This window comes from Lampetra fluviatilis, chromosome 71 (genome assembly GCF_964198595.1).
Source record: "Lampetra fluviatilis chromosome 71, kcLamFluv1.1, whole genome shotgun sequence".
Taxonomy (NCBI): domain Eukaryota; kingdom Metazoa; phylum Chordata; class Hyperoartia; order Petromyzontiformes; family Petromyzontidae; genus Lampetra; species Lampetra fluviatilis.
Window position 1 is genome coordinate 1,920,203 of NC_136345.1, and position 26,062 is coordinate 1,946,264.

Consider the following 26,062-nt stretch of genomic DNA (forward strand, 5'->3'; position numbering starts at 1 on the left):
ATGTTCCACCAAAATAAATCACCTGCCGGGGAATTTCATGTCATACAACACTGTACCTGCTCAACTCTCCATGAGTAATCAGGCAATCTTAATTTTGGAGCTTTCGTGACTGCAGGAATTATTCTTTGGTTCTTTCGGTTAAGTCACGTCTAAAGATAAAATAATAAATTAAATAATAGCATATTACGACGTTTCGATTGCAACACAAGCAATCATCATCAGGCATATAAGAAAGAGCAACAAAAATCTAACTAGAAAACTATAGACAGACATACAAGCAGACAGACATCACAAGGACACACAGAGAGAGAACACATATCGGCACAAAGAGAGAGGTCGTTTCTGTGACGGGGCCTTATATATAGAGAGGGGGGCGGGGGCGGAGAGAGGGAGGGGGCAGAGAAAAATTAGCATATCAATGAGTGGACGACAACGTGATGCTGCAAGTAAGATGACGACGCGGCACGGCACGCAATAACCTAGTAAAATATCGAAATGTAATGTAATCACAACACAGAGTCGGTCAACACACAATTAACGCATAGCCCGGTTGATTACGTATTTCAAAGATTGCTAAGTTCGAATTTAAGTGTGAAAATTCCAAAGAGAGGACACAGGCAGAGAGAACAAATAGCCTGAGAGAGAGAAAAAAGATGAGCTTAAATTTTCCCCGAAGAAGTGGTTCAATCTTAATTTTGGAGCTTGCGTACCGTACCACGTCGTCATCTTGCTTACCGCTGTCTGTGATGATTGCTTGTGTTGCAATCGAAACGTCGTAATATGCTATTTAATTTATTATTTTATCTTTAGACGTGACTTAACCGAAAGAACCAAAGAGTAATCAGGCAGTTCTACATGTGGTGGAGGAGCTCCCATGCCTGGTTAATGTGTTCACGACCAGCTCTGGTTTGGCAGCCAAAGTCTCACTTTAAATTTGTCTAGCAGCATTCTTTCATTAGACTGTGTAACACTGTGTGGAAGCTGCCTGGACTTTTGCGCCATACAAAGCTGTGAGTGTCCATCACCAAGGTCTAGTCTGTCTGAGACCATCCCTCTCCCTGCCATACTGGCATCGCACCCGCCTCTCACTCTTTGTACTGTGGATGGTGGGCGCACAGGACGGTGCCACGTAGCCATTCCAAGCTGGGTCCAAATGAGTTACGTGGGTCACCGAGCCACCAGGCCTCATTCCACGAGTGATATCAATATACAATATCTGTAACGAGGCCCCCCAATAGACTGCCCCTGGAACTCTATCGGGCACGTCCCACTGAGGGAAGTCCCCGGGGCCAAGGCAAGTACATGCTGGTGGGAATATGTCGCTTGGCTGATTTGGGAATGCCTGGGAATTCCCCAGGAAGATCCAGAGTCTGTCGCCAGGGAAAGGGAAGTCTGGACTGCCCTACTAAATGTGCTGCCGCTACAACCCTCACCAAGACAATAGGATTTAGAAATAAACGAACAAACAAAGCTGTGAGTCTTCTTGGCCACAGATATTACTCCTTTCTCTGTGGATGCAAAATATTAACTTACTTAAAGGACCATCTGTTCTGGCTTATAATTAAGACTGGCCAGCCTATGATCCCCTCTATTGAACCAAACAAGATTGTATTAGAACCTTACAGATCCTTAAAATATCAGTCCAGAATATAATCAGCGAGTTTCTTTGGGAGGCCAAGCTGCATTGGTTGGATCATGAATCCCGCATAAACACACAGCATGCTCAAGCATCTTCTGTTAGTCCAGGTGTTACGAGCTAAACAGGCATGGCATTGGCTTGAGAAGAGATTGGAGGATGTGAAGTTGATCACACCTGCTGATGACTGGTACCAGGAGTGTCATGATCAGCCTCTGTGGAGGAGGCCCGTGATATATGCTGCGGGGCAGTTGGAGATATTTGCTCTGCAACAACAGTGAGATCGGAGGAGTAACGCTCACATGAATGGGTGGAACGCCGGGTGCCTAAAATGCAGCAAGACAGTGTGAAGCACAGCTGGTGCATCTGTCAAACATCTCAGTCATTCATCCCTTGACACCTGGATCATTCCAATGACCTGCTGACAAGTGATCTACACTTACATGGCATTCATGTGAAATATATGTGTATGTAAAAAGTTTATCTATGTGGGGAGCAGTGGCACAGTTATTCCACTGTGTAAGAAAAAATATGTTTTGTTCCTGGTTAGTATGTGTTATTTCCTAATTGCTTTTGCCTCTAAAGTACAAAAATGGCTATTATTCCCCACAAACTTTGCTTTTGTGACCAGGACATTGATATTTAGAAATGTACCTCTTTTCAATGAGAAAACAGGTGAATTTGTTATTTTCGTTAACATAAAATTATGGTCACAAAAGCAAAGTTTGTGGGGAATAATAGCCATTTTCTAGACTCTTAGGCATAAGCAATAAAAAAATAACACTTAGTACCCAGGAACAAATATTGTGTTACATAGTGTTATCACAATTAAAGTTTGATTATCGCCGACAACAAACATGATTGATTCGTGAAAACCTAACTTATTGTGGGGAAGCATTAATACGGAGCATATGAAGGTGGCCAGGCATGGTTCTGAACACACCACCACCTTTTTACCATGCCAGTGTGTGTTACAGTGTCAAGTTTGTATTTGCAGTAAAGTATATTAACTCGATTGAACACGGAGGTTAAATCAAAACAATAGTTTATTTTTGTTTTCCTCCGGAACTTTTTACGAGAATGGAAACAGGAAATTAACACAGCACATATGTAGCTGAAATTAGATCTGTTCATCCCAGCATTCAAGGAAATCGGAGCCTGGCTTCACACCTTTAAGTTGTGATTGAACATTAATTTATGCATTTCTGCATAATACAAATAGTATTATTTTCAACACCCTTTGCTATGTTAGCTGAATTTTGCTTTCATAAATATTTTGTAGCCAGACAACCGAAATTGTGTGCTTGGAGTTTTAGGTTAACATTCATTTTGAAGATACTAGGGCTTCCAGGCTGACCATTTGCCCTCTCATTGTGTGCCCGTGTGATGAATTTTGGAATCTTTTTCACTCTATCATGAATATATGAGTGAGTATAGACGTGCAAGTCATGTGTGACTGTTTATATGCATTCCTTTGTGCCTCGATACTGACGTAGATGGTCTGGATATTATTTTTTTTCTGTCTGCAGCTGACGCTTCCTCTGACACTTCCTCTGCAGATTTGGTTTGATGGAGCAAAGGCAGCACGGATCATGTTGGACATCTGACACAGCACCAGAGAACTCACACAGGAGAGAAACCCTTCAGTTGCACTCTGTGCGAGAAGGCGTTTGCACATTCACAACATCTTAAAATACACCAGAGAACACACACGGGAGAGAAACCCTTCAGTTGCAGTCTGTGCGAGAAGGCGTTTGCACATTCACAACATCTTAAAATACACCAGAGAACACACACGGGAGAGAAACCCTTCAGGTGCACTGTGTGTGACAAGGCATTTTCAGATCCAACAGTTCTAAGGAACCACCAGAGAACACACACGGGAGAGAAACCCTTCAAGTGTAGTTTGTGCGGTAACGCGTTTTCATATTCATCTGCTCTTGTATTACACCAGAGAACACACACGGGAGAGAAACCCTTCAGTTGCACTCTGTGTGGGAAAGCGTTTGCACAATTACAACATCTTAAAAACCACCAGAGAATACACACGGGAGAGAAACCCTTCAGTTGCACTCTGTGTGAGAAGGCGTTTGCACAGTCATCAAGTCTTAAACATCACCAGAGGACATACACTCATCAGAAGATCCCCAAGGAGTGGAGCCTGAAATCGGCTTGTGAAAGTCAAAGTGCTGCAATGAGCCCATCCCTCATGAAACCAGAAGTGAATCCCAGCTTGGACACTTTTAAAGGTATGAAGGTGAAATGTGAAGAAGTGATGAAGAGCGAAGAAGTGAAGGTGAAATGTGAGAAAGTGATGGTGAAGAGCGAAAAAGTGACAGTAAACTGTGAAGATGAAGATTCAACTCCAAAATCGTACCTTCACATCGATGGAGGCAACGTGAAGCAGGAGGAGGATTCTGACTGTGAGGCAGAGCGAGGCAACTCCCAGCAGTTTGTGGAAGTGGAGGTGTGGGTGGACTTCTTAGACCAGGGGTCTGCAACCTTTAAGACATAAAGAGCCACTTGGACCCGTTTCCGAAGGAAAAAATAAACTGGGAGCCGCAAAACCATTGCAACATTTAAAACAAATGTAATAAACGAGTGGACCACGATGTCTGGCTCAGTGTCCTTTATTCGGTTCGTACTGTATTCCCACACGGCTGTCTCTACTCTGTCGCTTCTCCACGGTGCTGACTCCGATGTCGGCCCGATCCACAACAGCAGCCCCGCTGCTGTTACTCTCACACAGCCCTCCTTGGCTGTACTCGCTGCAACTCCTCTCTCCTCCGTCCTCTCTGCAGCTCTGACAGCCTCGTGCTGTCTCTCCCTCTTCTCTCCCGCCACACCTGGCAGCCACACCGCTGCCTCTAACACGCAGCCCTTCTGGCTGTCTTCTCCGCAGCTGCACACCACTCCGTAGCTTCCTCCTGTCTTCGGGGTTGGCTCCCGATGGCCGTCGGTGCCCCCCCCTCTTCTCACTCGCCCGCGTGGCCTCACTCTTTTCCGCTCACACCCCGACTGACTTCCCCTTCCGGTTTACCCGCTTAAGGACCCGAACCTTCCACCCACGTCACATGGCTCCACCCCCCGTGACGTCACATCCGGAAGGTCGCTTTCGCCCGCATTACACAAATATAACACTGCATATATTGTTTCTTACCTTATTGCTATATACAGGATCGTGCAGTCAGCTGTCAATCTGAATAAAAAAAGTACTTTTTCACTTAACAATGTAAAATATATTTTTGCAAATTAATAGCTAAATTACCTGGTTAATGGGATTTTTGCTCCTGAACCTCAGTGCACAGTGTCTGCACATCAGGGCTGTAAGACGTCACCTTCATTTTCACACAGGCTTGCAAGCTGTCATCTGTGAGGCGTGATCGATGTTTGTTTTTAATATAGTTCATGTTGGAGAAGACCTGCTCACATACATATGTGGAGCCGAAGATCGACAGGACTCCAAATGCATACTTTTTCATGTTTATATAAGTGTTGGGGATGGCATTCCATGTTTCGAATACAAGTTTGTCCTGTTTGGGAAGGTTTTCAATATCACTCCATTTATGATTCTGAGCCAGAATGGCCTTCTGACGGGCAACATCCTCAAGAGTAGCGGTCAAGCATTTGAACTTGGACACCCATATATCTTTGTCGGCTATATCGGCCAGTTCCATCTCAAGATCAGGTTGACTTACACCTGCAAATGCAGTCATTCAATAGGGATGGATCGATCGCCAGGGGAGTGACAGGGAAGGATAATGTCGTTTTTTCCTCTCTGAACTCAGAGAATCGTTTCCCAAACGAACTTTGCATTGTGGTGATTGCAGACTTTAAATATTCTAAATTTATCGTATCATGACTTTGTTTGAACTCTCTCAAAGAGGGAAAGTGAGACAGTGTACCTCTCTGTAAATCTTTGACAAACACTGTCAACTTGCGCTCGAATGCCAAAACCTCCTCCAGCATGTGCAGGGCTGTGCCTCCTTTCCCCTGAAGGGTTGTATTTAGCGTGTTTAGATGTGCTGTCATCTCTACCATAAAATGTAATTTTTCCAGCCACTCTGGCTGTTCCAGCTCAGCAAAGGTGAGCTCTTTGCTGCCCAGGAAGGTTTTTACTTCTTCCAAACATGTGACAAAGCGTTTTAGCACCTCGCCTCTGGACAGCCACCGGACCTTGTTGTGGAGCAGGAGGTCAGAATATATGCTTTCCACCTCATCCAATAGCAAATGGAACTGGCGGTGGTTTAAACCCTTTGCCATTATCTTATTAACAATCTGAATGACCACATCCATCACTTTTGTGCATTCCGGGGGAATTGTTTGAGCACACAATGCCTCTTGGTGCAGGATGCAATGAAATGACAGCAGCGTTCTACCCAGCGCCTTCTGCAGTAGAGCCACAAAGCCCTTCTGTGCTCCTCTCATGCTCGGTGCCCCATCAGTAGCCACTGAGACCAGGTGGTTGGTGTTTATTTTTTTAGCACTTAAAAAGTCCAGGACAGCCTTACAGATATCCTCACCCCTTGTTTGGTCTTTTAGTGGTATCAGCTCAATCAGTTCTTCCTGTGGCCCAAAAGAGTTCACATATCGGCAGAACAGCGCTATTTGTTCAATATCACCTTTATCTTTGGACTCATCACAGGCGATGGAGTACGCCACAGCTGAATTAATGTCTTGAATTTGCTGTTTGCTAATGTTTTCTGCCATTTTTAGGGTTCTGTCTTTGACAGTCTTCGCAGAGAGAGGCATGTCTTTGATTTTCTGCACAATTTCATTCTTGTTTTTGAAGTCCATGTATAGATGTTCCGAAATATTAATGAATGCTTCTTTTATATACTCTCCATTTGTGAAGGGCTTCCCGTGCTTGACTATTTCCTGAGCGGCCACAAAACTAGCATATGTTGTGGAATTTTCAGTCTTCACCCACTTCTTGAAATTATTTTTGCTCATATTAACCTTCCTCATAAGTTCTGCAATGGCTTTTCGTCTCTCATCTCCATCTGGATATTTTTCAGCAAAGGCTGTGTGTTTATTCTGGAAATGTCTTGCAATATTCGACTTTTTGTTGTTTGCAAATTTCTCACCACATGTTAAGCATACTGGTAAACCAGTCTCGTCAGTAGAGAATGCGAATGATTCTGTCCATGTATCATTAAACACTCTGTTTTCTTCAGAAAATTTTCTCTTCTTGCCTTTATCCATGGCTGGCCTACCGGGGGGTCGAAAACAGCAACGTAATTAGAAATCACAGGGCCCCATAGCAAAATTTGCTATGCCCACCCCCCCTCAAGCACCAGCCACCCCCCTCCCCTTCCTTTCCCTGCAACCTACTCCAACCAAAAAAAAAGAATGCAATTGAACAGCACATTACACAGCCAATAACAATGCCCCCAATGTGCCATAAAAAAACGAATTACTGCCCCAAAGTGCCAGAGAAAATGACCAATGCCCCCAAATGACCAATGCCCCAAAATGCCATAGAAAATTAATCAGGGCCCCAGTGTACCACAAATCATAATCAGTGCCTGATGTAAATAATAATTTATAATGAGGGCCCAATGTCATCCTCGTCATTATAAAAATAACTTTTTTGTCACTTTTTTATTTTTTGGTTTGACCCCTCAGAATTACTCCTCATAGAAATAAACGTTAAATTAACAAGTTACCTTTTTTTGTGTGCGTGTGTTCTTCACTCCCGCGCAGGGCTGGCTCCGGCTCCGTCACTCCTTCCCCTCGCACGCAGGCGGCCTGACGTCACCAGGCACTGTACTAGCGGCGAGGCGGAGCTGAGGAGCGGAGCTGATGGAGGCAGCCATGTTTTGCGTTACCTAGCAACGGCAACGTTATTGCCTGTCACCGGGCGGGCAGTGTGGAGCGGAGCGGCGACCTGTCAGCAGCGGCAATGCCAGAGCAGGTGTCACAGTGCGCCTCCTCCCCTCGCTAGCATCCGCCCCGGAGCCGCGGTCAAGGTTCAAAAGAGCCGCATGCGGCTCCGGAGCCGCAGGTTGCCGACCCCTGTCTTAGACGATACAAAGTCAAATAGAGACCCGGTAGATGTGTAAGCTTAATACAGGGAGGAACAATGTTCCACACTGCCCACCAGGGATTATTTAGCTGTCTGTCTGACTGTCTGTCGTGCATAAATAAATATATAATACACACAGCTCTTTGATTGGTGGAGACCTACTGCCGGGTACGGAGAGGGGAGGTGCCTAAGGGAAGAGGGTCAGGGAAGGGGCCTAAGGAAGGGGGGAGTCATGAGAGGGACCTGAGGGGGCGGGGGGGGTTCAGGGGAGGGGCCTGAGGGGGGGTTCAGGGGAGGGGCCTGAGGGGGGGGTCAGCGGAGGAGCCTGAGGGGGGGTCAGGGGAGGGGCCTAAGGATATGGGGGGGGGGGTGCTCAGGGGAGGGGCCTAACAGAAGGGTGGTCAGGGGAGGGGCCTAAGGGAAAGGGGGTCAGGGGAGGGGCCTAAGAGAGGGGGGGGGGGCGATAGTTAAGGGGGCTGTCTGCCTGGCTACCTAAAGTCAAGTTATCTTTTATACATACAGGTAAGAACAACAGGTTCCACACTGCCCACCAGGGATTATTTATCTGTCTGTCGTGCACGAATGCGCTGTCCAACCAAGTTCCTACCTGCCCACTCCGAAGGAACGTGTTAAAGCTCCAATAGATTCACCTTTGTCATTGGCCTTTAATGAAAAGAACGTGAATTCGACCACTCAAATTCCTGGGATCAACCAGCAGAGTAAGAGTGGCGAGTATTTGTTGACCTGTGGGTTGGGTAGATGAATAATCAGGAGCAAGAGCCAATAAGCTCCCAAGTATTCCACTGTTATATTCATATTTGCATTGATATGGTGCTTGCTTAATTGCCTTAGCAGCTTAGTTGTTTCATATCTCATCACAGACACTCGAAGAGCAGCTTAAAGTGGCAGCTGCCTCTGTGTCATAAGGTGACCCTGCTGTCGCCTGCATGTGGGTATGAGTCTGTCAGTAGGGGGTGATGATTGATGTGTAATCTCCGTTATGTAATTTCTGGATAATGTTTGGAATTGCCCAAATATTGACCATGACACCAACATGCAATGACCTATGCGTTTTGAATGACACAATCGTATGTTTTACATCCACTGTTAAGCAGACGGTGCATATTTTGTTAAATGTTACTGGAGTAGCCAGACGTGCCTGTCGGATTTGAACCTTGAACCTCTGCAATAATGTGCTACCACTTGGCTTCCCTCAATCTGAGTGTAGGCATGACAGCCTGAATGTTTCTAACTGGCGCAGATGTTCCATTTAGAGGGGTCCACGTTTCACATGCCGACAGAAGGGAGGGCAAAACTGGCCGAGAAGAACCGAAGCTTCATGCGGAGCGACAGACCAGGTAGCTTCCACACAGCATAGCGCAGCCATGAAAAGAATGCCGCCCGACTGATTCGGACCACCCACTGTACACACACAGTGTACCTGTGGTGCCACAGCGACGGGGCCGCTCTGCCGAGCCAGGGAGCCGCCCGGCTTCCACCACCGCACTGCCCCCCATCACCCCCCCCACATAAGCACGCACCCGCACCCACGTAGGGCCTCGTGGTCGGGTCACCTACCCTGAGTTTTCACCCGAGGGCCCCCTCGGGGGGTTACCCCACGGTTTCTCAGGGCCAGGGAATTGGACAGGACCCTTCCCAGGCCAAGTAACACTGCGGCGCCGTGGGCAGATTTGAGATCGCACGACCACGGCGAGCTCAGAGAGCCCCGCAGTTAGAAACGCATACAAACACAAACACGGGTCAGCAGGGCAGATAGCTGGGATCAGGACCCGGGGCGACTGATTGGTCGAAAGGTCAAAGGCCGGCGGGATCGCAAAAGAGCGGGAAATCCTAGGCTCAGGATTGGTCGAGAGACCAAGGCGGTCGGGACGGGGGCGCCTAGCCTTTGATGTGAATAGTTTAAAAGAAAACGCAGGGGCAGTAGGGAACTCTCTTCTTCTGGAGTTTTGACACGGAGTCAGCGACGAGGGAGTCATCGGGCGAGCCGCTAGATTGTCTGCAGGACGATCTGAGCGCCGCAAGGTCACCAAGAACTACAGACGGTATCGTATTACGCGCCTTACAACACCTCAGAGCGGAGAGTAGGATCCGTAGGAGAGGGTTAGTTCGGGGTAAGGACGAGTAGGAAAGCGGTTTAACAGAGAGCGCAGCATAGAATAGGGCTGCACGCCACCAGAGAGTGGGTTAGAAGCGCCTTGCTGGCCCGCACACACACACGGGTGGCTCGGTGGGTTAACAAGGGCTAATAAAATCTCGAGCGTAGTAACAAAACCGTGTTGTTGGGTGTTTTTGAACGTGGTATTAGCGTGCACTGCATTAGCGGGTGTGTGGTCGTTGTATGCGTAAAGGCCGTGGTCTCTGTACGATTGTGCGGGTACGGAGGTGTGTGTGTTAACGCCCGGGGAGAGCACTTTTGTGTGTTGGCGTGCCTACGCAACCGTGTGAGAGGAGAATCGTCCTTGTACGATACTTGTGTTGACGTGCACGCGCGAGTGCGGGAGGGGACGAGTCGTCGTGTCGGCGTGCGCCCCGCTCGCGTGTGCGAAACCGCGGTGCGCAGAGAAGCTGTTAGCTTTGTGCGAGCATGCGTGTGCTCGTTACTTGTGTAGTGACAGAGAAAGGTCACTACTGTGTCGGCCCGTACGAAGGCTGGGGGCCCCAAGGGGGTGCCTGGGGGGTCACGTGGTGGAGGGATCCGGACCCTCCCAGAGGTGGGGGAAGTGAGGCGTGTCCTGGGAAGGGAGGCATGGCCTGAAGAGAGCCAGCCACGCCGGGGCTGAGCCAGCCACGCCAAACCAGATATAAGCGTGGTGTGAACGCTGAGCGAGGCTGGTTGTACTGTACTCCAAAGTGAAGACATCATTGGTCGTCAAGTCCCGAGTCGTCGTCCTGGGCCAGGCAGGCCGTTGCCTGCCTGGTCCAGTCTGTGTCGTGTTCCAGAGTGTTAGTGAGTTGAGGAAGGTGGTCACCACCTTATGTACAGTGTTATATTACTTACCGTTTAATAAATAGTGTTGCCTCCAAGCTGCGTGTGTGTGCACCTAATTCGAACCTACTACATTTGGCGTCAGAAGTTGGAAAAATAAATATTGCTAGGTGTTATCCTAGGGAAGTAAAATGGGCACACGAAAAACAAATATACAACTCACCTGGACGCCTTTGTACAACGGGGACGGTGTGACGACCATCCTTCGGACAGCCCGGGGATGGCAGCCCCGGTGACAGAGAGAGAGAGAGATGGCGCTGCACGCGGAGCGGCGGGACTGGCACCACACTGCTGCTTCGCCGCCATCGGGAATGGAGCGACGGAGCCGCGGGGAGAGGACACCATCGTCGCTGCGGGGGCTGGCAGGGGAGGCCCGGCCATGCGGGCCACGCGGTTCCCGCCATTTCGGCGGCTGGTCGGGGCGCGGTTCCCGCCAAAGCGCCGCTCCCGCCATTTCGGCGGCGGGAACGCCGCTCCTGCTGCTGAAATGCCGCTCCCGCCGACATCAACGCCTGCGAAGGGGGAGTTCCACACGTTCGGGTGGCGCCCCCGTCTTCTGCTCGAGCACGAGAGGGTGGATGGGTTCGCAAGAGCAGGCCGTATTCATCATGCAAGATTCTTTGGGGCGTCCCCGTGCTCCACCTTGCCGCGCTCCGCTATTTAAAGGTTGCCAGGCGAGTCGTCACATGACAAGCACCCGTCCCCAAGAAAAATAATAACTTCACCCATCTTGCGTGCGCCGGGTTGCGATCGCGGGTGTTTTTTTTTACTCGCTAGGTTGCGGAGCGTGTTCGTCCGGTTGTGTGCGTGATAAATTGACGCGGCGACCATGGGGGGTTTCTGCTTGTAACAAGTGTTGTTGTTAAATACGGCGTCGAGATCGGTATCTTCTGGGTGTAGTTAATGATTAATTCGTGTTGGTGTCCCGAGCTCCGTTGATATCCTGTATGTTGCCGTGTTAATGACTCGTGTTGTTACATCGTTTTGTTGCGAAATCGCCGTTGTTATTGTGTATACTGTATGGAGTTTCGCTCGTGATTGCCACGTGTAACTGTAAGAAACTTTGATCGTCATTGTTGCCAAGGTACAGACCGTATGGAGCTTTGCTTGGAATTGTTAACAGTGTATGGAATGTTGGGTACTTGCTTGTGATTGTTTACTATGTACGGATTGTCTGGAGTATTGATTGTGTGTGTTGCCATGTGGGGACTGGATGGAGCATTGCGCCAAACGATTTACTGTACGAACTTCGTATACTGCATATACTGTATTAATCAATTCGGCGATTCTTGGGGTTTGTGTATAGTTTTTTTGCTCTCAAAATTCGAATGCCCTGAGTCCCATGGTTAATGTTGAAGGGGATTTAGAAATGACAGGTTCGGTTTGTTTCAAACTCGCTGGTTGGTTCCTGTCCGTTGTTGCACAGATGATGTCTTTTGTGCGGGAATGCTCCTTGTGTTCTATATGGATCGGGGGTGCGTTTCCGTTAATTGCCGTCAAATTGCGTTGCTCTCTCCACTCGGTTGGTACAGCTGCATGCTGCAATGCGAGTCTCGGAGATGATGTGTACGGATACGGGATGTGAGGTGTATTGTTGTGACCATTGAATATTCGGGATCGTCACAAATTGTGCGTACCTGTTCGGCATTGGATCAGTTCTGTGGGGGATCATAATTCAAATTGTATGTGTTGTGATGGTGTTAAATTGCGATGGTGACATGCTGCCAGGGATTTGTAATTGTGCTGCTGGCTGTCACCTATCTTGGGGCGCAGGTCCTGACCAGGATGGCCCAGTGAGTGTTGCGTGTCTAACATGAACGTTGTGGTCCCGTCATGCAATGGCTGACGGCTTGACCTGACAGCCCGGAGATTGAAACACTCCGTGGCATGTCTAGCCTAGTGGGCTGTGCGCTCACATGGCTCGGAGAGTGTGGTCCCGTCATGCAATGGCTGACGGCTTGACCTGACAGCCCGGAGATTGAAACACTCCGTGGTATGTCTAGCCTAGTGGGCTGTGCGCTCACAGGGCTCTGAGAGTGTGGTCCCGTCATGCAATGGCTGACGGCTTGACCTGACAGCCCGGAGATTGAAACACTCTGTGGTATGTCTAGCCTAGTGGGCTGTGCGCTCACAGGGCTCAGAGTGTGGTCCCGTCATGCAATGGCTGATGGCTTGACCTGACAGCCCGGAGATCGAGACACTCCGTGGCTTGTCTAGCCTAGTGGGCTGTGCGCTCACATGGCTCGGGGAGTGTGGTCCCGTCATGCTGTCTGACAGCTTGACCTGACAGCCCGGAGATCGAGACACTCCGTGGCTTGTCTAGCCAAGTGGGCTGTGCGCTCACATGGCTCAGAGAGTGTGGTCCCATCATGCTGTGTCTGATGGCTTGACCTGACGGCCCGGAGAGTGAGACACTCGGAGGTGCGTTGAAACAGTGGGCTGGAGATTCGTAAGGTTCAGGTGGAGTTGTCCTGTTACGTTGGGACTGTATCCCTCAGTTGTTAGGGTGCATGTTGTGCAATGAGTGAACGATGGGTCGTCTCAGCTCGGTCGGTACAGTTATATGCTGCGATGCGAGTCTTCGAGAGAGACTGGCTCGTCTCAGCTCGGTCGGTACAGCTATATGCTGCGATGCGAGTCTTGGAGAGAGACTGGGTCGTCTCAGCTCGGTCGGTACAGCTATATGCTGCGATGCGAGTCTTGGAGAGAGACTGGGTCGTCTCAGCTCGGTCGGTACAGCTATATGCTGCGATGCGAGTCTTGGAGAGAGACTGGGTCTCAGCTCGGTCGGTACAGCTATATGCTGCGATGCGAGTCTTGGAGAGAGACTGGGTTAAAATCCCACCGATATGGCCGACGTGTGCTACTGGTTGTGACGCCGCGTCGGAAAGGCGGTGGGGTGGTAACATGGAAATTCCCCCTCCCGATATGGCCGACGCGTGCTACTGGTTGTGACGCCGCGTCGGAAAGGCGGTGGGGTGGTAACATGGAAATTCCCCCCCCGATATGGCCGACGCGTGCTACTAGTTGTGACGCCACGTCGGAAAGGCGGGGGGGGTGCTAACGGGTGACTGTCATTGCATGCGTGATTCTAACGGGGGGGGGGGGGGGCTGTGCTGGAGCGTAAGTGGGTTAGCCAGTTTTCATGTATATTTGTTGTTAATTCCCCGTTTTCTATGCGGTTCCCTTTTACCCTCGTCGATTCTGTATATATTACGTGATTGTATTTCTTATCGGTCGCCGGTCATTTATTGATGTTGTTGGTTCGGAGGCACACCTTTTCGATGTTTCACAGTTGTGTTACAGCCGGGGACGGCTGTGTGTTTATACAGGGGGGGGTGATGTAGTGACAGAGAAAGGTCACTACTGTGTCGGCCCGTACAAAGGCTGGGGGCCCCAAGGGGGTGCTTGGGGGGTCACGTGGTGGAGGGATCCGGACCCTCCCAGAGGTGGGGGAAGTGAGGCGTGTCCTGGGAAGGGAGGCATGGCCTGAAGAGAGCCAGCCACGCCGGGGCGGAGCCAGCCACGCCAAACCAGATATAAGCGTGGTGTGAACGCTGAGCGAGGCTGGTTGTACTGTACTCCAAAGTGAAGACATCATTGGTCGTCAAGTCCCGAGTCGTCGTCCTGGGCCAGGCAGGCCGTTGCCTGCCTGGTCCAGTCTGTGTCGTGTTCCAGAGTGTTAGTGAGTTGAGGAAGGTGGTCACCACCTTATGTACAGTGTTATATTACTTACCGTTTAATAAATAGTGTTGCCTCCAAGCTGCGTGTGTGTGCACCTAATTCGAACCTACTACACTTGCGTAAAGTGCGGCGCGGTGGTGGGCCCCTGACCCCCAACCCCGCGGCTCGAGCGCGTAATCGGCTGCGCATTGTTGTACGGTTTGTCTCGCGCGCACGGCGGCGGCGGCTTGAGTCGTTGTGTCGGCGTGTGCCCCGCTTGCGTGTGCTCGTTACTTGCGTAAAGTGCGGCGCGGCGGTGGGCCCCTGACCCCCAACCCCGTGGCTCGAGCGCGTAATCGGCTGCGCATTGTTGTACGGTTTGTCTCGCGCGCACGGCGGCGGCGGCTTGAGTCGTTGTGTCGGCGTGTGCCCCGCTTACGTGTGCTCGTTACTTGCGTAAGCTCTCGGCGTGCGTAATCGGCGTACCCCAGGTGCGCGATCGTAACGTGAGCGGCCAGCGCGGCGCAGAGCGGCGCAAGAGTGGGTATCGCGTGTGGAGCTGTGTGTGGGTGTGCGCGTACGTAATTAACCATGCCTGCTACGCGGACCCGCGGTGGAGGGGAATCCTCGGGCAACGGCTCCCACACCATGGGTGAGGAACCTAGCAGCGGTTCGCTTAGCAGCGGGGGGGCGATTGATGATGTTAGCCCGGCCGTTGGCATTATCGAGGGAGGGATCTCGGGGGCTAGCGACCCCCACAGATTGGTGTCAGAAGCGGTACGGACCCCCGCGTTTGCCTCACGCTAAAATAAGACTAATATTTACCGGCCGGGGGGGCCCCTTCGTGGAAGGCATTCACCCGCAATCTCTTAGGGGCCAAGGAAATTAATGGATGGACGGACGCGCAGGCAGTACGTCAACTTAATATGAATCTTGATGGGCGGGCAGCCGATTTTGTAGAAGCGTTACCCGCGAGCGCACAGACACAGCTAGAGGAGCTGATGCGCCGACTCGATCAGCGTTTTGGCACGCGTGACGAGGAGGAAGCAAAATCGGCCTTAGAGGCGCGCCGTCGTCAACCTGGCGAGGATCTACGTGATTACGCCGAGGATGTGCGCGAGTTAACAAAGATCGCACGCCCGGGGTACGCAACTGATGTTATTGAGGAACTGGCCGCCGAGAAAATCCAGCGGTACCTGTCTCGCACGGCGTGGTGGCAGCCAGACATGAGCTGCCCACGTCTTCCCTTTAACGCCCTTGTCGAGCGCGCACGTAAGTGTGAAAGAATTCACAGCGAACGCGCGCAGCTCCGGGGGCTGGGACGAGAGCGCGCCATTGCGAGCCTGCTCTCGGAAGACGAGGAGGAGGAACAGGAGCTCGCGAGGACGGTAAGGGGCCGGGAAAGAGAGCCTCCAGTGTCCCGCGAGACAACCCCGGGATGGGTTGCCGGTATACAAACGGGTATAAAGGATGTCTCCGGCCAGGTAACCCAGATAGACAACAAGGTAAACCAAGTAGGTGAGAGGGTAACCCACGTAGGTGAGAGGGTAACCCAGGTACGCGAGGAAACGAATAAAAATATGACCCAACTGCAATCCTCCGTTGAGACCATCTGATCCGAAATGGGGGACCTACGCGCCACGGTGGGAGGGTTATCTGGGAGGGTAGCCCGACTAGAGGCGGAGGGTGGACAGCGGCGTAATGGGGGGGGAGGGAGTGGGCAGGGGGCCCACTACGGAGCCGCCCCCCCTCCCCGGGCATGTTATATGTGCGATCGCCGAGGGCATCTAGTGAGAGACTGTCCTGAAATTACCCGAGCTAGGCAGGCGCGGGGGTTAAACTCCAACGCCTCCTAGTGAGCGGACCAACTAGGGGTGCAATTGACGCGGTCCCGATACAAATAGACGATAATGAGAATAATGGCCAGCGAGTGATCCATAAACAGGTTACAACGACAACACCCAAGGGCGCGGGGACCTCGGGCGATTGGCTGCGGGAGCTGGTGGCAGGGATAACGGGAGCCACGTCGCTGGTGGAAGGCCAGGTGAACGGGCAGTGCACCCGGATCCTACTGGACACGGGCGCCGTGGCCTCTCTCATGAGGGCCGCGCACTGCAGCATGCTCGGGGTGGACGTGGGCTGTCTGCAGGCCTCGGATCGCGCGCTGCACACGGCAAGCGGAGCCGGGATGGGGTTGCTGGGGAAGGTCTCCCTCGAGGTCCGTCTAGGAAACCAGGTGTGCACACAGGAATTCTACGTGTCGAGTGTGTTGTGCCACGAGTGCATTGCAGGAACGGACCTCCTGGAAAAGTTGGGACTTAACGTACAGCCCCGGCAACGATGCGCTACGGTGGAGGGCAGCGGGGAGCGGATTCCGTTCCTAGGACAGGAGCCGAATCGCCCACGCTTCACACCCGTGGCCGCTACGCTGGTGTCGGCCGTCACCATCGGACCTCTCGCCGAGATGCTGGTGCCAGTGGCAACCCTCTCCACCGACCCAACCCACCGACCATCGGGCGAGGTAATGCTGACTCCTCACCCGGAGTTGGCATCGCGATACGGGGTGGTAGGGTCAGCCACACTGGTAAACGCAGATGGGGGCCGGCTGTTTATACGTGTGTTTAACCCACACAGTACCCCGGCAATGATACGACGACGCACCCCGGTAGCCACCGTACACCCCCTGCATGCTCGCCACTCGAACGACTCGGTGTTCGCACTCTGGGCGGAGGACCCTGGCCGCCCCGAGGACAGCCAGGATCTGGCCTGGCGGGTCGGCCCAACCCCCCGAGCCGAGATTGTTCCACTGCAGGATGCGTTACATGTGCCTTGGGCAGCCTTACCTAAGGGGGAGGCCGATCAGCTGCGCGGGTTATTGCGGGAGTACGCCGACGTGTTCAGTGAGCACGATTCGGACGTGGGCCGGACCGACCTGGTCAAGCACCAAATTGACACAGGTGCAGCCCGACCCATCAAACTCCCCGCATACCGAGTGGGCACGCCTGAACGGACCCAGATCAAAGAGGCAGTCACGGATATGCTACGCGATAACATAATTCAGCCCTCGGCGAGCCCCTGGTCAGCCCCAGTGGTACTAGATGGGTCAACCCGGTTCTGCGTCGATTACCGTAAACTAAATGCAGTCACGCTCGGCGATGCCTTCCCCATACCCCGCATCGACGACACCTTCGACAGTCTCGCAGGAGCGCGGTATTTTTCCACCCTCGATCTGGCGTCCGGTTACTGGCAGGTGGAGATGACGGAGGAGGATCGGCCAAAAACAGCATTCACCACTCCGATGGGCCTGTTTGAGTTTCGAGTGTTGCCGTTCGGACTCACTAACGCGCCCGCGACGTTCCAGTGGTTGATGGAGTTGGTGATGCGGGGCTTACAGTGGGAACAGTGCCTGATTTACCTGGACGACGTAATAGTGTTCAGTAGGTCGCTGTCCGAACACTGGTCCAGGCTGCAGGAAGTATTCCAGCGACTGCGAGCAGCCCATCTCAAGCTCAAGCCGCGTAAGTGTTACATTGCGCAGCGCGAGGTGGGGTACCTCGGACACCGAGTCAGCGAGGCAGGGGTGAGCACCGATCCCGAGAAGGTGCGTGCCGTAGTGGATTGGCCGCGGCCGAGGAACCTGACGGAGATCAGGTCATTCTTGGGACTCGCCACTTATTACCGTCGATTTGTAAAGGGATTCAGTGAGATTGCACGCCCCCTCACCCAACTCACCTCCCCTAAGAACCCCTATCAGTGGTCGGAGGCCTGTCAGACGGCTTTCACCACACTCAAAGACCACCTCACCCACACCCCCACCTTGGCTTTTCCAGATTTCACCACCGATTTTATTTTGGACACTGACGCCTGCAGCAGTGGGCTGGGCGCGGTGCTGTCGCAAGTGCAGGGTGGGACGGAGCGGGTCATCGCGTACGCCAGTCGGACCCTGAGCGGGGCCGAGCTGAACTATTGCGTAACCCGTCAGGAACTGTATGCCGTGATTTTCGCGTGTAAACAGTTCCGACCGTACTTGTACGGCAGGAGATGTCGTGTGCGCACCGATCATTATGCACTGCAGTTCCTCCTTACATTCAAGGAACCGCGGGGGCAGATGGCTCGATGGCTGGCGCAGCTGCAGGAGTACAACCTGCAGATCGAGTACCGAGCGGGGCGGACACACGCGAACGCGGACGTCTTGTCAAGACGGCCCGCGGTGCGCGCTGAGACGAGGGAGGGAGACGCCTGCCCGTGTTTCACGGGGGGACGCTGCCGCCAGGCAGCAGAACCCAAGGAGCGCGCGGAAACTAAACTCCCCCCCCCCCGAGAGAGAGTGCGGTGTGCGCCGCAGGAACCCCTGCAGAAGGAGCCCGGGGACAGACGGATCATCCCACCCCAACCGGGCGGATCCAAGAGGATGTCGGCTGCGCCTTCCCGGGCTTGGACGACGAGCAGCTGCGACAAACCCAGCAGCGGGATCCGGATCTGGCGGCGGTGGAGGCGGCACTGCGAGAGAAGAAGGATGCACTACCAGGGCCCTGGAGCGGTTTGTATGCCCGGTTGTGTGTAGAAAACGGGGTGGTGAGGGAACTGGCCGACGCTGGGCAGCCGGGGTGCATCTGCGTTCCCGCCCATGTGCGACCCCAACTACTACGACTGGTACACGACCACCCGCTCGGGGGCCATGATGGGGAACGGCGCACCCGGGAGACTCTGCGTCGCCAGTATCTCTGGCCTAAATTGGCGCAAGATGTGGCCGCCTGGGTGCAGGGCTGCCGAGCCTGTCAGCAGTGTGGGCAAAAGCCGGCGAGGTACCAGGTACCCCTGAGGCCGTTCCGAGTCAGTCGGACGAATCAGTTGGTCGGAATCGACCTGCAGGGGCCCTTTCCACGATCCCACCGGGGCAACCGATATATTCTCGTAGCGGTGGAGTACTTCACCCGCTACCCCGTGGCGGTGGCTATCCCGGATAAAACAGCCCTCGTAGTGGCCCGGGCCTTCGTGGAAAACTACGTACTTAAGTGCGGGATCCCCGAACGAGTCATTACCGACCAGGGTAGTGAATTCGAGGCCGAACTATTCCAGGCGCTGTGCCGAGAGTTCGGGATCCAGAAGGACCGAACCACGGCGTATCACCCCCAGGCGAACGGGATGGTAGAGAGGATGAACCAGACTCTGGCCGGGAAGCTTAAACGCATGGCGGCCGCGAATCAACAGGACTGGGACGAACACCTCCCCTATGCCCTGTTCGCCTACACCACCGCCGTTCACACATCTACAGGACAGACCCCGTTCCTAATGATGTTTGGTCGCGAGTCTCGCCTGCCCGCAGATCTGCTGTTCGGTGTCCCTCCGCCGCAACGGGAGGAAGGGAGCCACCCCGTGGAACACTTGCTGGAGACCCTGCGAGGGGCCAGGGGCCGAGCCTACCCGCACGGAGAGGCCGCGCACCAGCGACAAGAGCAGGGCGCCCGACCCCGTATGGAGCCCCCCTTCTACACTGCGGGCTCCGAGGTGTGGCTGTACACTCCCCGCGTCGGTGCCGGACAGGTGGGGAAGCTGACCACCTACTGGCGAGGACCCTGGATTGTGAGACGGCAGATCTCACCATGGACGGTGCTGATTCAGGGAGGAGAGAGGGGCCGGGAGATGGTGGTCAACATCCGCCGACTGAAGCCGTGGCGAGCAGCCCCCGAGGGGGGGAGCCCCGCCGTCCAAGTACCCCGAAACCCCGGGGTCCCCCCACCCCCCGGGCGGGGCCGGGGGTGACGAGGACGGCGACCCTTAAACCCCACCGCCTCTGAGTTTGTTCCCCAGCCCGCAGGTTCCAGAGGCCGAGGGGAGCCGTTGGAATGGAGGAGGAGACCACCGCCGGAGCCCCAGGAGACGGAGCCGCCACCCCCGAGGCCAGCCACAAGGGCCGGGCGAATCCCGCGGACCCCGCGGCGATACCTCGTGGGGGCAACCCAGGCGAGGTGCTCCAGTCAACCCGGGACGGGGACTGGCACCCCGGGGGGCTATGTGGTGCCACAGCGACGGGGCCGCTCTGCCGAGCCAGGGAGCCGCCCGGCTTCCACCACCGCACTGCCCCCCATCACCCCCCCCACATAAGCACGCACCCGCACCCACGTAGGGCCTCGTGGTCGGGTCACCTACCCTGAGTTTTCACCCGAGGGCCCCCTCGGGGGGTTACCCCACGGTTTCTCAGGGCCAGGGAATTGGACAGGACCCTTCCCAGGCCAAGTAACACTGCGGCGCCGTGGGCGGATTTGAGATCGCACGACCACGGCGAGCTCAGAGAGCCCCGCAGTTAGAAACGCATACAAACACAAACACGGGTCAGCAGGGCAGATAGCTGGGATCAGGACCCGGGGCGACTGATTGGTCGAAAGGTCAAAGGCCGGCGGGATCGCAAAAGAGCGGGAAATCCTAGGCTCAGGATTGGTCGAGAGACCAAGGCGGTCGGGACGGGGGCGCCTAGCCTTTGATGTGAATAGTTTAAAAGAAAACGCAGGGGCAGTAGGGAACTCTCTTCTTCTGGAGTTTTGACACGGAGTCAGCGACGAGGGAGTCATCGGGCGAGCCGCTAGATTGTCTGCAGGACGATCTGAGCGCCGCAAGGTCACCAAGAACTACAGACGGTATCGTATTACGCGCCTTATAACACCTCAGAGCGGAGAGTAGGATCCGTAGGAGAGGGTTAGTTCGGGGTAAGGACGAGTAGGAAAGCGGTTTAACAGAGAGCGCAGCATAGAATAGGGCTGCACGTCACCAGAGAGTGGGTTAGAAGCGCCTTGCTGGCCCGCACACACACACGGGTGGCTCGGTGGGTTAACAAGGGCTAATAAAATCTCGAGCGTAGTAACAAAACCGTGTTGTTGGGTGTTTTTGAACGTGGTATTAGCGTGCACTGCATTCGCGGGTGTGTGGTCGTTGTATGCGTAAAGGCCGTGGTCTCTGTACAATTGTGCGGGTACGGAGGTGTGTGTGTTAACGCCCGGGGAGAGCACTTTTGTGTGTTGGCGTGCCTACGCAGCCGTGTGAGAGGAGAATCGTCCTTGTACGATACTTGTGTTGACGTGCACGCGCGAGTGCGGGAGGGGACGAGTCGTCGTGTCGGCGTGCGCCCCGCTCGCGTGTGCGAAACCGCGGTGCGCAGTGAAGCTGTTAGCTTTGTGCGAGCTTGCGTGTGCTCGTTACTTGCGTAAAGTGCGGCGCGGTGGTGGGCCCCTGACCCCCAACCCCGCGGCTCGAGCGCGTAATCGGCTGCGCATTGTTGTACGGTTTGTCTCGCGCGCACGGCGGCGGCGGCTTGAGTCGTTGTGTCGGCGTGTGCCCCGCTTGCGTGTGCTCGTTACTTGCGTAAAGTGCGGCGCGGTGGTGGGCCCCTGACCCCCAACCCCGTGGCTCGAGCGCGTAATCGGCTGCGCATTGTTGTACGGTTTGTCTCGCGCGCACGGCGGCGGCGGCTTGAGTCGTTGTGTCGGCGTGTGCCCCGCTTACGTGTGCTCGTTACTTGCGTAAGCTCTCGGCGTGCGTAATCGGCGTACCCCAGGTGCGCGATCGTAACGTGAGCGGCCAGCGCGGCGCAGAGCGGCGCAAGAGTGGGTATCGCGTGTGGAGCTGTGTGTGGGTGTGCGCGTACGTAATTAACCATGCCTGCTACGCGGACCCGCGGTGGAGGGGAATCCTCGGGCGACGGCTCCCACACCATGGGTGAGGAACCTAGCAGCGGTTCGCTTAGCAGCGGGGGGGCGATTGATGATGTTAGCCCGGCCATTGGCATTATCGAGGGAGGGATCTCGGGGGCTAGCAACCCCACATACCCACAAGGTCTACACACACCATGTACACAGCGTGCACACAGTTTACCAACACAGTATAAGTCTGTACACGCACAGTGTATACACACAGTAACAACCGCCATTCGCCACTAACTGGCGGTGACGTCACCACGGCACTTGTGCCAGGCTATGTGCACGGGGCAGATCCAGGTGTCATGGGTCGACTGACTTAGATGACTGGCCAATGCACCACCTGTGCCCCCGACTGCGCCAACAAACAGTGTACACACAATGTTCACGCACACAATAATGTTCACGTTGTTGTTGAGCTCACGCACCCAAGGCATCTCTGTTCAAGAGAGGGAGCCATAGAAATGGAATCTAAATAAACTTGAACTCTAACCTTGATTTCGCTCTCTGACATCACCATGTGCCTTGGGCAGCCTTACCTAAGGGGGAGGCCGATCAGCTGCGCGGGTTATTGCGGGAGTACGCCGACGTGTTCAGTGAGCACGATTCGGACGTGGGCCGGACCGACCTGGTCAAGCACCAAATTGACACAGGTGCAGCCCGACCCATCAAACTCCCCGCATACCGAGTGGGCACGCCTGAACGGACCCAGATCAAAGAGGCAGTCACGGATATGCTACGCGATAACATAATTCAGCCCTCGGCGAGCCCCTGGTCAGCCCCAGTGGTACTAGATGGGTCAACCCGGTTCTGCGTCGATTACCGTAAACTAAATGCAGTCACGCTCGGCGATGCCTTCCCCATACCCCGCATCGACGACACCTTCGACAGTCTCGCAGGAGCGCGGTATTTTTCCACCCTCGATCTGGCGTCCGGTTACTGGCAGGTGGAGATGACGGAGGAGGATCGGCCAAAAACAGCATTCACCACCCCGATGGGCCTGTTTGAGTTTCGAGTGTTGCCGTTCGGACTCACTAACGCGCCCGCGACGTTCCAGTGGTTGATGGAGTTGGTGATGCGGGGCTTACAGTGGGAACAGTGCCTGATTTACCTGGACGACGTAATAGTGTTCAGTAGGTCGCTGTCCGAACACTGGTCCAGGCTGCAGGAAGTATTCCAGCGACTGCGAGCAGCCCATCTCAAGCTCAAGCCGCGTAAGTGTTACATTGCGCAGCGCGAGGTGGGGTACCTCGGACACCGAGTCAGCGAGGCAGGGGTGAGCACCGATCCCGAGAAGGTGCGTGCCGTAGTGGATTGGCCACGGCCGAGGAACCTGACGGAGATCAGGTCATTCTTGGGACTCGCCACTTATTACCGTCGATTTGTAAAGGGATTCAGTGAGATTGCACGCCCCCTCACCCAACTCACCTCCCCTAAGAACTCCTATCAGTGGTCGGAGGCCTGTCAGACGGCTTTCACCACACTCAAAGACCACCTCACCCACACCCCCACCTTGGCTTTTCCAGATTTCACCACCGATTTTATTTTGGACACTGACGCCTGCAGCAGTGGGCTGGGCGCGGTGCTGTCGCAAGTGCAGGGTGGGACGGAGCGGGTCATCGCGTACGCCAGTCGGACCCTGAGCGGGGCCGAGCTGAACTATTGCGTAACCCGTCAGGAACTGTATGCCGTGATTTTCGCGTGTAAACAGTTCCGACCGTACTTGTACGGCAGGAGATGTCGTGTGCGCACCGATCATTATGCACTGCAGTTCCTCCTTACATTCAAGGAACCGCGGGGGCAGATGGCTCGATGGCTGGCGCAGCTGCAGGAGTACAACCTGCAGATCGAGTACCGAGCGGGGCGGACACACGCGAACGCGGACGTCTTGTCAAGACGGCCCGCGGTGCGCGCTGAGACGAGGGAGGGAGACGCCTGCCCGTGTTTCACGGGGGGACGCTGCCGCCAGGCAGCAGAACCCAAGGAGCGCGCGGAAACTAAACTCCCCCCCCCCGAGAGAGAGTGCGGTGTGCGCCGCAGGAACCCCTGCAGAAGGAGCCCGGGGACAGACGGATCATCCCACCCCAACCGGGCGGATCCAAGAGGATGTCGGCTGCGCCTTCCCGGGCTTGGACGACGAGCAGCTGCGACAAACCCAGCAGCGGGATCCGGATCTGGCGGCGGTGGAGGTGGCACTGCGAGAGAAGAAGGATGCACTACCAGGGCCCTGGAGCGGTTTGTATGCCCGGTTGTGTGTAGAAAACGGGGTGGTGAGGGAACTGGCCGACGCTGGGCAGCCGGGGTGCATCTGCGTTCCCGCCCATGTGCGACCCCAACTACTACGACTGGTACACGACCACCCGCTCGGGGGCCATGATGGGGAACGGCGCACCCGGGAGACTCTGCGTCGCCAGTATCTCTGGCCTAAATTGGCGCAAGATGTGGCCGCCTGGGTGCAGGGCTGCCGAGCCTGTCAGCAGTGTGGGCAAAAGCCGGCGAGGTACCAGGTACCCCTGAGGCCGTTCCGAGTCAGTCGGACGAATCAGTTGGTCGGAATCGACCTGCAGGGGCCCTTTCCACGATCCCACCGGGGCAACCGATATATTCTCGTAGCGGTGGAGTACTTCACCCGCTACCCCGTGGCGGTGGCTATCCCGGATAAAACAGCCCTCGTAGTGGCCCGGGCCTTCGTGGAAAACTACGTACTTAAGTGCGGGATCCCCGAACGAGTCATTACCGACCAGGGTAGTGAATTCGAGGCCGAACTATTCCAGGCGCTGTGCCGAGAGTTCGGGATCCAGAAGGACCGAACCACGGCGTATCACCCCCAGGCGAACGGGATGGTAGAGAGGATGAACCAGACTCTGGCCGGGAAGCTTAAACGCATGGCGGCCGCGAATCAACAGGACTGGGACGAACACCTCCCCTATGCCCTGTTCGCCTACACCACCGCCGTTCACACATCTACAGGACAGACCCCGTTCCTAATGATGTTTGGTCGCGAGTCTCGCCTGCCCGCAGATCTGCTGTTCGGTGTCCCTCCGCCGCAACGGGAGGAAGGGAGCCACCCCGTGGAACACTTGCTGGAGACCCTGCGAGGGGCCAGGGGCCGAGCCTACCCGCACGGAGAGGCCGCGCACCAGCGACAAGAGCAGGGCGCCCGACCCCGTATGGAGCCCCCCTTCTACACTGCGGGCTCCGAGGTGTGGCTGTACACTCCCCGCGTCGGTGCCGGACAGGTGGGGAAGCTGACCACCTACTGGCGAGGACCCTGGATTGTGAGACGGCAGATCTCACCATGGACGGTGCTGATTCAGGGAGGAGAGAGGGGCCGGGAGATGGTGGTCAACATCCGCCGACTGAAGCCGTGGCGAGCAGCCCCCGAGGGGGGGAGCCCCGCCGTCCAAGTACCCCGAAACCCCGGGGTCCCCCCACCCCCCGGGCGGGGCCGGGGGTGACGAGGACGGCGACCCTTAAACCCCACCGCCTCTGAGTTTGTTCCCCAGCCCGCAGGTTCCAGAGGCCGAGGGGAGCCGTTGGAATGGAGGAGGAGACCACCGCCGGAGCCCCAGGAGACGGAGCCGCCACCCCCGAGGCCAGCCACAAGGGCCGGGCGAATCCCGCGGACCCCGCGGCGATACCTCGTGGGGGCAACCCAGGCGAGGTGCTCCAGTCAACCCGGGACGGGGACTGGCACCCCGGGGGGCTATGTGGTGCCACAGCGACGGGGCCGCTCTGCCGAGCCAGGGAGCCGCCCGGCTTCCACCACCGCACTGCCCCCCATCACCCCCCCCACATAAGCACGCACCCGCACCCACGTAGGGCCTCGTGGTCGGGTCACCTACCCTGAGTTTTCACCCGAGGGCCCCCTCGGGGGGTTACCCCACGGTTTCTCAGGGCCAGGGAATTGGACAGGACCCTTCCCAGGCCAAGTAACACTGCGGCGCCGTGGGCGGATTTGAGATCGCACGACCACGGCGAGCTCAGAGAGCCCCGCAGTTAGAAACGCATACAAACACAAACACGGGTCAGCAGGGCAG

The 26,062-nt window shown here is 55.1% G+C and overlaps 1 protein-coding gene and 1 pseudogene across 2 annotated transcripts in view; one reads left to right on the forward strand and one right to left on the reverse strand.

The window, feature by feature from the left end:
* Positions 1-7,341, reverse strand: part of LOC144953008 (uncharacterized) — a 455,753-nt gene extending 448,412 nt beyond the window's left edge. The window contains exon 1 of the mRNA XM_078883512.1: positions 7,306-7,341. The gene's annotated coding sequence lies outside the window, so the exon portion shown is untranslated. The remainder of the gene's footprint in view (positions 1-7,305) is intronic.
* Positions 1-26,062, forward strand: part of LOC144953029 (uncharacterized) — an 89,383-nt pseudogene that overhangs the window by 48,946 nt on the left and 14,375 nt on the right. Inside the window, exon 5 of the transcript XR_013640741.1 lies at positions 3,247-3,702. The product of XR_013640741.1 is annotated as an uncharacterized LOC144953029 (transcript). The remainder of the gene's footprint in view (positions 1-3,246; positions 3,703-26,062) is intronic.